Consider the following 13,006-nt stretch of genomic DNA (forward strand, 5'->3'; position numbering starts at 1 on the left):
ATGTGATTACATTTTCATGCAGTTCGGGCGCATAGATCCTGAGAAATCAGTACCCAGAACACCCACCTATGGCCGTAATAACGGCCTTGATACGTCTGGGCATTGAGTCAAACAGAGCTTGGATGGCGTGTACAGGTACAGCTGCCCATGCAGCTTCAACACGATACCACTGTTCATCAAGAGTAGTGACTGGCGTATTGTGACGAGTCAGTTGCTCGGCCATCACTGACCAGACGTTTTCAGTTGGTGAGAGATCTGGAGAAGGTGCTGGCCAGGGCAGCAGCCGATCATTTTCTGTATACAGAAAGGCCCGTACAGGACCTGCAACATGCGGTCGTGCATTATCCTGCCGAAATGTAATGTTTCGCAGGGATCGAATGAAGGGTAGAGCCACGGGTCGTAACACATCTGAAATGTAACGTCCATTGTTCAAAGTGCCGTCAATGCGAAGAAGAGGTGACAGAGACGTGTAACCAATGGCACCCCATGCCATCACGCCGGGTGATACGCCAATATGGCGATGACGAATACACGTTTCCAATGTGTGTTCACCGCGATCGCACCAAACACGGATGCGACCATCATGATGCTGTAAACAGAACCTGGATTCATCCGAAAAAATGACGTTTTGCCATTCGTGCACCCAGGTTCGTCGCTGAGTACACCACCGCAGGCAGCGTCAAGGGTATACCCAGCCATGGTCTCCGAGCTGATAGTCCATGCTGCTGCAAACGTCGTCGAACTGTTCGCGCAGGTGGTTATTGTCTTGCAAAAGTCCCCATCTGTTGACTCAGGGATCGAGACGTGGCTGCACGATCCGTTACAGCCATGCGGATAAGATGCCTGTCATCTCGACTGCTAGTGGTACGAGGCCGTTGGGATCCAGCACGGCGTTCCGTATTACCCTCCTGAACCCACCGATTCCATATTCTGCTGACAGTCATTGGATCTCGACCAACGCGAGCAGCAATGTCGCGATACGATAAACCACAATCACGATAGGCTACAATCCGACCTTTATCAAAGTCGGAAACGTGATGGTACGCATTTCTCCTCCTTACACAAGGCATCACAACGACGTTTCACTAGGTATCGCCGGTCAACTGCTGTTTGTGTGTGAGAAGTAGGTTGGAAACTTTCCTCATGTCAGCACGTTGTAGGTGTCGCCACAGGCGCCAACCTTGTGTGAATGCTCTGAAAAGCTAATCGTTTGCATATCACAGCATCTTCTTCCTGTCGGTTAAATTTCGCTTCTGTAGCACGTCATCTTCGTGGTGTAGCAATTGTAATTGCCAGTAGTGTGTTAGGCGTCCGTGCCTCATCACAGAACGTGGACGTCTGAGGCTTGCACGCTCTATACGGTAGGACAGGCGGCGAACTGTGGAAGATCTGACAACAATCCTTGGACAGGCGCACCTGTTTCGGAGTACATCGTTCAGTGCACGTTGTTGAATATTGGACTCCGCTACAGGCACTCCTTTCATGTTGCCATGTTGACCCAACGTAATCATCAACTACGATTGTAATGGACTCGGGATCATCGAGACCGTACTATCGATCAATGGAAACCTGTCACCAATTCGGATGACTCACGTGTCATGTTAAACCAGGTCATCCAGACGAACGGATGCTCGTGAAACACACCACAACACGGACGCAGTACTATGGTGGAAGTATTATGCTGTGGAGGACATTCACCAGGGCTTCCATGGGACCTGTGATAGTAATCTGACACATCATGTCAGCCGTCGACTACGTGAACTTCACTGCGCACCACCGGCATTGCTTCATGCTTGATGTCTTCCCCGACAGCAACGGCAGCTTCCTGTTCGTGTCACAAGGCCAGAATAGTTCTACAGAGGTTTAAACAGTGTACCAGCGAACTCACTTTGATGACTTGGCCACCAAATTCGCCTGATCTGAACACGATGGAACATATCTGGGGCACCATCGGGCTTAGTTCAGCGCCCACGTATCACCAGCTGGTAATCTGACATTTGCGTGATCTGTGTGTAGGCATCTGGTGCCACATACTGCCATAAACGTACCAACGACTTTTCGCATCAACACCACGCAGAATCGTTGCTGGATTGGGTTTCAAAACATTATTCAGTTGGTCATTTGGTTTTGGTTCTGTAGAGCGAGCTGCTCCAGTTCTGACCCCCATATAAAGCGAGGGTCTTTTCAATCAAATATCAGACAAGCAGTGGCGAATATTTTGCTAGTGATTCGCGGTTCTAGTACGACAAGTACAATTAATGGAAACATCTTAAGAACCTTGGCTGGAACAGTGGAATGGGATTTTTTAATTTAAATCTACGACAATATGTCCCGTTACAAAATTTTTAAACCTAATAGTATGTGAAAGTACTGGGTGGTTATAATTAAATTGATGGTGAATACGGTATCAGAACTTTCGGACATTGATGATCTTGCAGCTCTCGAAGAATGAAATTACAATGAAATCCAGACCATTAGCTGCTTACAGGCTTTGATAAATGTCAACGGGGACAGTTGAAAATATGTACCCTGACCGGAACTTGCTCCTGCTTGCATGGCACACGCTCTATCAGACTTATCTTTTTTTTTATTATTTGGTCCTACCGGACGTTACATGACATTCATCGAGGTTGGTTGTTGATTCTTTCACTAGGTTTTTTTTTTTTTATTACAGAGGCCAGCCAGCGCTCTGACCGAACACGCTGAGCTACCGTGCCGGCGTTTGAGCCATCGAGTACACAGAATTGTGCGACTGCAGGGATGTGTGTCTGTCACGCTCCCCGTGAGACCCATATTTCCATCTTACTGTCCACACACTCCATTTGTAGTGCCCCTGCCCACTATACTCATTACTCGCGGCATTCAACACACGGCGAGTGTGACAGTGATACGTCCCTGCAGTCGCACTATCCTCTGTGTCCTCGATGGCTCAGTCGGATAGAGCGTCTGCCATGTAAGCAGGAGATGCCGGGTTCGAGTCCCGGTTGGGACACACATTTTCAATTGTTCCCGTTGATATTTATCAACGCCTGTAAGCAGCTAATGGTCTGGATTCCATTGTAATTTCATAAATTCATGGTGTCCCAAATTCTGCAGTGCGGGCTGTATATGTCACAGGACGCTGAAACATGGTAGGTATGTTCATTAATCGATGTGCTCGCGTAGTGAGCTGGAAAAAATAATAGCTCCACTTTCTGCCACCAGATGAAACTATGGCGCTGTAAACAGTCAGAATGTTATGTGGATGCAGGAAAAGGAGAGGAACGATCAAACACATGATAACGGTGTGTTAAATATGGTCTCCCGACTCGGCAACATACTGCATCTGTAACACGGTATGGTCGACAGTTGCTCGCAGCATATCCACTGTTTCATCGTATGCTACCGTTCAGACAGGCAGAGTCCGTGTACATCCCTGAGAGACACGATCTTTCAGATATTTCCACAACCAGAAACCTCAAGGATATAGGTCAGGGATCTGGAAGGTCACACATCTTGAAATTGCCTAGAGATGATGCAGTTGTTACTGAATGTTTCTCGAAGCATGTCTTTCACCAGGTAGGAAACGTGTGGTGTCGCCCCATCTTTCATGAGAATAGTGGTATGGACACAGTCGCATTCCTGCGAAGCTGGAGTCACGCGTTGCGCAATGAAGTCCTTATAATGTACAGAAGTCACTGTACATCTAACAGGCCCGCGAAGTGTCATCTCCTTGAAGAAAAATGGACCGAGAATGAAGGAGCATGTGAAACCACACCACACAGTCACGTGAGCTGAGTACAGCGGATGTTCCTGCATAACATGTGGCGGAGTAGAATCAATCACATATGCGACATATCTGTGGATTCACGGCACCGTGCAGAGTAAAATGCGCCTCGATCAGCCAAAGAATATTCCCCGACCACATGTCACCCATTTCCACGCATACCAAAAAACGAACGGCTAAATCACGTAGTGGTAACCTATCTTGGGGCTTCATTTGGTGCACATTCTGAATCTTGCATGGATAATAATGTGAAATTCACCGCAAAATGTTTTGAACTGTTGACGAGGGGACAGACAATTCCTGTGACATCTCGAGCAGTGGCGGCAGAATTTGAGGAATATGCTGCACGGTCAGCTATAGCAACTTCAATAATTGCCGTGGGAATGGTTCAAATGGCTCTGAGCACTATGGGACTTAACTGCTGAGGTCATCAGTCCCCTAGAACTTAGAACTACTTAAACCTAACTAACCTAATGACATCACACACATCCATGCCCGGGGCAGGATTCGAACCTTCGACCGTAGCGGTCGCGCGGCTCTAGACTGTAGCGCCTAGAACCGCTCGGCTACTCCGGCCCCGTGGGAATGGGCCACCTCTCTCTCCCCCTGCTGCACCAACTAATTCACCCGTTTCTTCGTATGACGGGCTTCGTTCCAGTTATTTCTATCGGCGATATGCCCACAATGCGCACTGCTATTGCAGCCGTTCTGCTAAAACAACTCTGCCAGCAGTGCTCGTTTCTTCTTCTCAATAGCCATTGTGTTTTGTATGGAAAACTTCAAACTACGTAACCCTTTACACCAACAGTTACTTTACAAAAAAATAAACACACGTCACCACGCGGCAAACACCTTACTGACGTAAAAACAAGAATTTTTTCTGCTTACATTGACATATTTTCACCTGGTGGCAGAAAGTGGAACTATTTTCTCCAGTATGCTCCGCTAGCGCAACGATTAACGAACACACCTACGATGTTACAGTGTCCTGCGATGTGTACGGCTCGCACTGCAACACTCTGAACACCCTCAGTGTAATTATAACCACCCAGCATATTTGCTTATGCGCATGCAGAAGTCGACGTCCATTGTAGGCGATGCAATCGACGACGACACCTGTTAATGACGCCAGTGTCTCCAGCAGTCAGTCACTTAAGTACTGTTGCTTGTTAGCTACATTTCTTGTAGTATGACTCCTCAAAGATGTGATAGTTCCACATTTAAGATGCGGTTGACATTGTTCTAGTCATTTTGGAAGTTTCTGCTCGGAAACAGGTACGTAAACACACTTTCGCCATTAATAAAAACAAAGCGTAGGCGCTGCGTGCACACGTGAGCGCACCACGTGACCACCTTGCACGCTCTGGCGGCCGTTTTAATAAGCTGTCCGTACGGCGCGATTAAGTGAGGCGGGGTGCGTGCGCGCAGGCCGAGTGCACACCTGCGTTCAGCTCTGGCCACGGTTGCGCGCTCCGCGCTGTCAAGCGGTTATGCTAATAAGCGCCGGCGTATCTGAATAATATATCCCGCTAATTCCGCAACCGCGCTGTGGCAGCGGTGGCAGCAGCAGCAGTGCGGCAATCGTTTCGCGCCAATACGTCATCCGCTGCGGACCGTTAGCCGCTGAATTCGCGGCCGTGTAATTGCTGCACAACAGGGAGTGAGAGCGTGCATATACGCAGGCATACGGCAGCGCAATTGCACGCCCAATCTCTAACGTGACGCAAAAAGACACGCCTGCCTTCCCCCCCCCCCCCCTTCCACCAGCCCCATTCACTGTGTAACTTGTCCATATCATACTGTACACAGGGCAGAGTTGACACCGAGCACATCAGTTTCGTGATAGAAGCGAGAAGTGATTTCAGTTCTCGTGCTGTATGGCGAATTGAAGTGAATGCTTCGAATTAGGGGTCGTCTCTGCTTTTCAGTACAGAAACTATTTCGTTCTATTTGTGGAACTGAAAAGGAGATATAGCTATGCAGATGTATGCGAGAGAGAGAGAGAGAGAGAGAGAGAGAGAGAGAGAGAGAGAGAGAGAGAGAGAGAGAGAGAGAGAACGAGAACGAGAACAAGAACGAGAACGAACAGATTGGCATCGATTTCCTCAGAACATATCACACAAGTCATTTGTGCAGTGGTATATTCCCCATACCTAAAATGTATCCAAGTAAACTGCAGTGATTATCTGTGTTATTACGCAACATTACGAAACTGAATTTAATGAAGCGCAATTGGTGACGACTTACGAAAAGTCATAGAGAGGGGGATGCTTACAAACTTCCTACTTTCTTTTGTAATCAAGACTTTAATAAATGGCAAGGTAATGTTAATCAGAACACAGGGAGAAGTTGTGATCTAAATAATAATAGATTTACTCATTCTTAACATAACAAGACAAAAATGGCTAAAGAAACGTCACACAAACATTTTCATTTGACAAACGCTTTCACTAATATGGGGTCTCTGGTGGACAAAGTGATCAGCTGGGGATTGACACGTGACACTAACCAGAACACTAATCACTTTATCTGACTTCATACACGTGAATTGGGGGCATGGCCCAAATACTACGCTACAGTCAAGCATCTATACTTTCTTTCTTTTCTTTCGCTTGTGCCGTTTTTCCAGCGGATACGCAGGGTCGGCATAGTTAATCGGATGTGGCAATGTTAGTTGAAGGGGTAGCCAGATGCCCTTACTGCCGAACCCCCCCCCCCCCACCCTCCCCCTGGATTAGTGTACCCCAACTGTCTGCGACTAGTGTAATCCCTGGAATAGTGAAAAAGTGTCCAGATGTCTGCGAGCCGTGTAACTGAGGCGGGACGTGGGGGCCAGCCCGGTATTCACCTAGGGGGATGCGGAAAACCGCATAAAAACCACGTCCAGGCTGGCCAGCACACCGGCCCTCGTCGTTAATCCGCCGGGCGGATTCGATCCGGGGCCGGCGCGCCTACCCGAATCCAGGAAGCAGCGCGTTAGTGCACTCTGCTAACATGGCGGGTAGTCAAGCATCTATACTATTCCAAAAAGAAAAATTTGGTTCGAAAGAACAGGGTGCTGAGAAACATATATATTGGAGCCCTGTGCCATAGCAGCACATACTTTACCCTTCTCCTGGTCAGGGCTGCACACCACGATGCGTTCGGCGACTGAAGTCATGGATGGCAGCAATGTGTTATTAATGTCGCACCCTCGAAAAATGCAAGTACGCAGCCTCACGTTCAGCTAATTCAGAATGCAGGCAATTGTCTATTAGCCCCTGAAACCCCCATGGATTCCAGTGTGCAGGTGGACCTGTTTGCTGATCTGCCAAACCAATTTGACTCTGTCCCACGACTATGCGTGACAGAATATGTCAAATGTTTAGATGGCCGACTCAAGACAAATAAGTACAGGGTTATTACAAATGATTGAAGCGATTTCACAGCTCTACAATAACTCTATTATTTGAGATATTTTCACAATGCTTTGCACACACATACAAAAACTCAAAAAGTTTTTTTAGGCATTCACAAATGTTCGATATGTGCTCCTTTAGTGATTCGGCAGACATCAAGCCGATAATCAAGTTCCTCCCACACTCGGCGCAGCATGTCCCCATCAATGAGTTCGAAAGCATCGTTGATGCGAGCTCGCAGTTCTGGCACGTCTCATGGTAGAGGAGGTTTAAACACTGAATCTTTCACATAACCCCACAAAAAGAAATCGCATGGGGTTAAGTCGGGAGAGCGTGGAGGCCATGACATGAATTGCTGATCATGATCTCCACCACGACCGATCCATCGGTTTTCCAATCTCCAGTTTAAGAAATGCCGAACATCGTGATGGAAGTGCGGTGGAGCACCATCCTGTTGAAAGATGAAGTCGGCGCTGTCGGTCCCCAGTTGTGGCATGCGCCAATTTTCCAGCATGTCCATATACACGTGTCCTGTAACGTTTTTTTCGCGGAAGAAAAAGGGGCCGTAAACTTTAAACCGTGAGGCATCCAGAAGCTTTAAACTGCGCATACCATCGCCGAATGGAGTTAGCAGTTGGTGGATCTTTGTTGAACTTCGTCCTGAAGTATCGTTGCACTGTTATGACTGACTGATGTGAGTGCATTTCAAGCACGACATACGCTTTCTCGGCTCCTGTCGCCATTTTGTCTCACTGCGCTCTCGAGCGCTCTGGCGGCAGAAACCTGAAGTGCGGCCTCAGCCGAACAAAACTTTATGAGTTTTTCTACGTATCTGTAGTGTGTCGTGACCATATGTCAATGAATGGAGCTACAGTGAATTTATGAAATCGCTTCAATCATTTGTAATAGCCCTGTACATCCACGCATCACTTGTTGTGTGCATGATACTAGAAGCAGTACCTCTGATGGTTCAAAAGGTGAATGGCACAGGCTCTAAGTGGCCCACTAGCAAAGGACACAGTCTCACCATTTAGATAGAGACCTGCGACGAGCGAAGTGTCAGTACAAGAGTGGGCACTTCTCTCTCTCTCCGCTTTCCTCCCCAGCTCGGTAGCAAAGCATATTTACATCTTAGACTACTCCCACTTTAGCACAAGCCAATCACGAGCTGTAGCGCTGCATTTGAAGATGGGAGACTGCCCCTTGCTCTGCATACACAGATTTGACCAATCAGAGACTTTAAAGTTAATTAGGAGAACAGACACAAAAATTCAGCTTCACAGTCCCTTTCCCACGTGGTTATGCCATGTCTTTTTTAACAACATGACCAGGATGGAGCCACAGCCCTCTATAAACCCTTTATCATCTCCCCTGTTCCATCTATTTCGAACTTTCCAAAGAACAGCCATAGACTCGCTATAAGCCTCATGTCTTCACAAATATGTTTTTTAACAGAGTCTGGATGTCTGGGTGCCAGTGACCCGTCCCACAGAAAATTTGCAGAAAGCTCACGGTTGTCTCGTAGGCTCGCTGCCTAACAAGGGCCCTTTCTCTGCTTTGTTGCCGATCTTCAATGCTTTGCCCATTGCAGCGGTATCCCTTGGTGCTAGTCAGCCTACCTGTATGCGGACCCCAACCGACCGGCGTCATCCAACGTGTCTGCATAATGAGACCGTGGAACTTAGCTGTCTGGAAATTTTTTCACCCAGGTTCAGCAGAAAAAAAAGCTCCTCTCGGCCCTCAGTCGCTGTATGCTTTTACTGCACTCGTTTAAATCGGAACCCCATTTCTTTCAACACAGGTAAACCTTACTGCTATTCCTTCACTAGAGCACACAAGCAAGTCTTAACTACTGCCCACCACTTCATCATGATGTATGAAGTCAGATCGTAATAAAGATCATCTTCCCAAAGAATATTATGCAACATGACACCGAATCAGAAGTGAGAGTGCCCTGCAATCTCTCATGCTGCTTGTGAAATCCATATCGGATATAAGGATGATTGTAAACAGCATTCTGTGACATCCTTCTGGAAAAATGTAAAGATGTGTTAACATTTACGATAATTTTTTTCTTCTGAGAATAAAACACGTAAGGATTCTAAACGTAGCTATCCACTTCTTTCTACAGCATTCATCTTGAAAAGAGGAGGATAGCGGACAATATTGGTAAACATTTGCAGTTAAATTTTTCGCAGATGATGTGCTCAAATGATCTAAATGTAGTTCCCATGGCATCTATTGTATCACATTATGCAATATTTAACTGGGATATAGGTGAAAAGACATTTTTCCCGCAAAACTAACCTTCGCATTTTTCCGCAAATTTTGTGAAAAGTAGCACTGCAAACATTAACGTATGCCATATGTCTCTCTCACTCACTCACTCACTCTGCCATATGTCTCTCTCTCTCTCTCTCTCTCTCTCTCTCTCTCTCTCTCTCTCTCTCTCTCTCTCTCTCACACACACACACACACACACACACTCACACACTCACTCACACAGAACATTCAACTTTTGTGTGACCAACAGGAGAAAGCTGCAGTAAGTCCCTTGTCATTTCGCTGTAAGTTTGTCGATTCGATTCTGCCGTAGTGTAGAAAGCAGAGCGGGTCTCATTTATCAACTTTCATTTTTTTATTATTGCACACTCCACTTTACATTGCACAAAAATATTTTGTGCGTGTGACTCGAGTTCCATGGCAAAAGAGGAAGAGCGTCCCTATACTTGGAGATAAATAAAAAAAATCGTATAATTTTTTTAATTATTTTTATCACGAAAGTGCTGTACTGAAGTAACTGATTAACCAACAATTTTGTACAACTTAATTATAAATACTGCTGTATTAACATTCATGATGCAAAATATAAAGCTGTTGTGTACAATATAAAATATGTTGCAAGAAATCACATTTTAGTTTAAAAATTCTTTTACCTTTATAAAGTCTCATCTTATACTGCAGATACCTATGTGTGATCCTCAGATAAAACATGAAACCGTAAACTGCTTTCCCTTCTGTTGCTTTTTAAATAGTTTCAGATTAATACCTAAGTGTAGAGCATTTACAGTGTCTCCATTTTCATGCCACTGGAAAGGATTTGTCTTAAGGAGCAAGTCACTAAAGTTAAATTTGGTACTACAGGCTTGTTTGTTATAAATACACTGTTCAAACCCGTTACTGACATTTTCTAGACTGTAATCGATTCCTGCTTGGACTATTTTAATATTTTAATCTGATTGTTCTGCATCATCAGTACATGAATTGCATCAAAGGTGGCTGAAGCTACATAAGAGGAGACAAGTACCGTTAATGATTTTTTCATTTTTACGAAAGATTTACTAGAGAGAATGCCAGACACAACCTGCTGCATATAAAGATTGGAAGCTCTAAATACTATTCTTTGGTATTAGAAGGGACACGTAATTATAAAAAAATGGTTCTGAGCACTATGCGACTTAACTTCTGAGGTCATCAGTCGCCTAGAACTTAGAACTAATTAAACCTAACTAACCTAAGGACATCACACACATCCATGCCCGAGGCAGGATTCGAAACTGCGACCGTAGCGGTCACGCGGTTCCAGACTGAAGCGTCTATACCGCACGACCACACCGGCCGGCACGTAATTATAGTTATACACACACACAGTATAAGGAAAATACAAGTAACACAAATTTCGTTTTCATCTTGTGGTGATAATTCAAATTCAATACGAACCGTAACAATTTTCAAGTAATAAATAGCTCTTGTGCATAAAAAAATATCCCCTGGAGCGTGGAAATTCCACGATATTCGGCATGTCGAAGTATTTAGAGGAAAATTGAGGGTTCTATACACATCAAAGTAATGAGGCCTTCGTTGAATTGTAGTTTTAGAATTTATTAAAATTGGTTCTAGACCAAATGGTTTGGAATTGTTTCAAAACTGGTGTAGACTAGGACTTGTGTTTCTACAGTTCACTGTTGCCACAAAAACATTTTTGAGAATGATTCCATATATGCGAAGCGTGGAAGATTTTTCCCAAGAGTTTTCTACCATAAAACTCTAAAAGCATCAATTTGTTGTTGTTGTATCAAACACTAGGGCTTTAACATGAGACTGAAAATACCATTCAGTGAGAGTTTGAGGCAATAGATTCCATAGTAAATAAAACAACCAAGATATGCGTAAAATTTTAAACGTCGTCTGATAGTATAAAACATATATAATACGTAAATGGATTATACTTTTATTTTCAAATATGTCTATATATAAAATGCACATCATGAGTACATATATAATTAACTTACTGTTTTGTTGAATTTCACATTCGCTTCACTGTCGCCCGTCTTAGCAGGTTTTTTCGCTCAGAAGCGCTACTCTTTTTTCACAAATACCTAGTGACAAATTTGGCAGCCTTTTCAACCGCTGGTTGATAGAAAACTGTCTTCTGATACCAATGATATTCAAATTATGAGTATGTGCTACATTTTCAAACTCTTAAATTTCTTTGCTGGTAAAGTTGCGGCGATTTTCCAACACGTTTTTTTAGTTACCTTCATTGTTGGCGTATAGCTTGCAATTTTACTCATGAGTCAGTAATGGTGTTTTTCCCCAATAAATCACTATTTTTCGCACAGCATATGTTGCACCTTTCTATACAGTTAATTTACGCCGCATACACCAATGGTAAAAAGAAGCTAAAGTTTATCGGACAGATAGTTGTTCTACTCCAGTTATTAGAAGTAACAGGTAAGGATAAAGTCCGTGGCGCTAGCCCGTGACCGGGCTATTGGCTTGACTGGACGTAGAATGCAACTTTTCTTCGCCGCAGCATTAGGATGGGGTGGATGGCGTGCCACTTTTTACCCCGTGAAAGATCCCCTGCACTCATTTTGATAGCAGGGTGTGGTGACCTAGGCCCGTGCTGGAGGGACTGGAACAAGGAAAAGTTCCTGCCTCTACCCGTCATTGAAACCGGGACCAGTCCGGAACCGCGCGACTGCTACGGTCGCAGGTTCGAATCCTGCCTGGGGCATGGATGTGTGTGATGTCCTTAGGTTAGTTAGGTTTAAGTAGTTCTAAGTTCTAGGGGCCTGATGACCACTGATGTTAAGTCCCATAGTGCTCAGAGCCATTTGAACCACTTTTGAAACCGGGACCTCCAGGATCGGAGTCTAGTGCTCTGACCGCTAGCCCAGCACAGCCACTCATGTAAGCAATATCCAAGTTAGTACATTATTACCTGTAAGCGGACTGAAAACGGAAGACCTTGCTCATTCTTCATTCTGCATCTGCATCTGCTACGTTCCCGCAACAGCGGAACGACACGGCTCGTGTCTTTGGGGTCAGTGACCCGTCACGTCACGTCACATCACCTGACCAATGTGATATCTGAAGTGTGAGCGTCTTCATCTATGGGGACTGAACTGAATACGCAGTCCACGTTAAGAAATGTATGAAGTTGTTTTGTAGAAGCAATAATTTGTGAAGGTGATGGGTTCCATTTTTTCTGGATTTGCCGATTTTTAAGGTCCAGGGCCACGTTTTTTCTTTATCCTAATGAGCCCAAATTTCAAATAACTCTTCTTATCTGGAATGGAACTAAATTAGAGGGCATACCAGAAAAAATTATAAAATTTTTTAAAAGGTGCAATACGAGAATCAGTCAGTCTATTTGCTCTCCTGTGAGGTCAATGTGGTGAAGAGCGAGCTTAGTTTTGCAGATTCCGTAGTAGAAAGACGAACAAAAAATAATACAAAGAATATCACACAAGGAGTCCCAACAATGTTAGATGTTGAGCAGAAAAATTCGTTGCCCCTATATATGCGGCCCAAAATTTCTCTAAATGACCTACGC

The 13,006-nt window shown here is 44.9% G+C and overlaps 1 protein-coding gene and 1 non-coding gene across 2 annotated transcripts in view; both read left to right on the forward strand.

Moving 5' to 3' along the window:
• The window catches only part of LOC126427947 (tyrosine-protein phosphatase non-receptor type 13-like), a 723,279-nt gene that overhangs the window by 597,656 nt on the left and 112,617 nt on the right, over window positions 1–13,006 (forward strand). The gene's annotated exons all lie outside the window — the stretch shown is intronic.
• Trnat-ugu (transfer RNA threonine (anticodon UGU)) lies at window positions 2,918–2,992 on the forward strand. The gene has a single exon. It is a non-coding gene; the product is annotated as a tRNA-Thr (tRNA).

Source organism: Schistocerca serialis, chromosome 1 (assembly GCF_023864345.2).
Source record: "Schistocerca serialis cubense isolate TAMUIC-IGC-003099 chromosome 1, iqSchSeri2.2, whole genome shotgun sequence".
In the NCBI taxonomy this organism is placed as follows: domain Eukaryota; kingdom Metazoa; phylum Arthropoda; class Insecta; order Orthoptera; family Acrididae; genus Schistocerca; species Schistocerca serialis.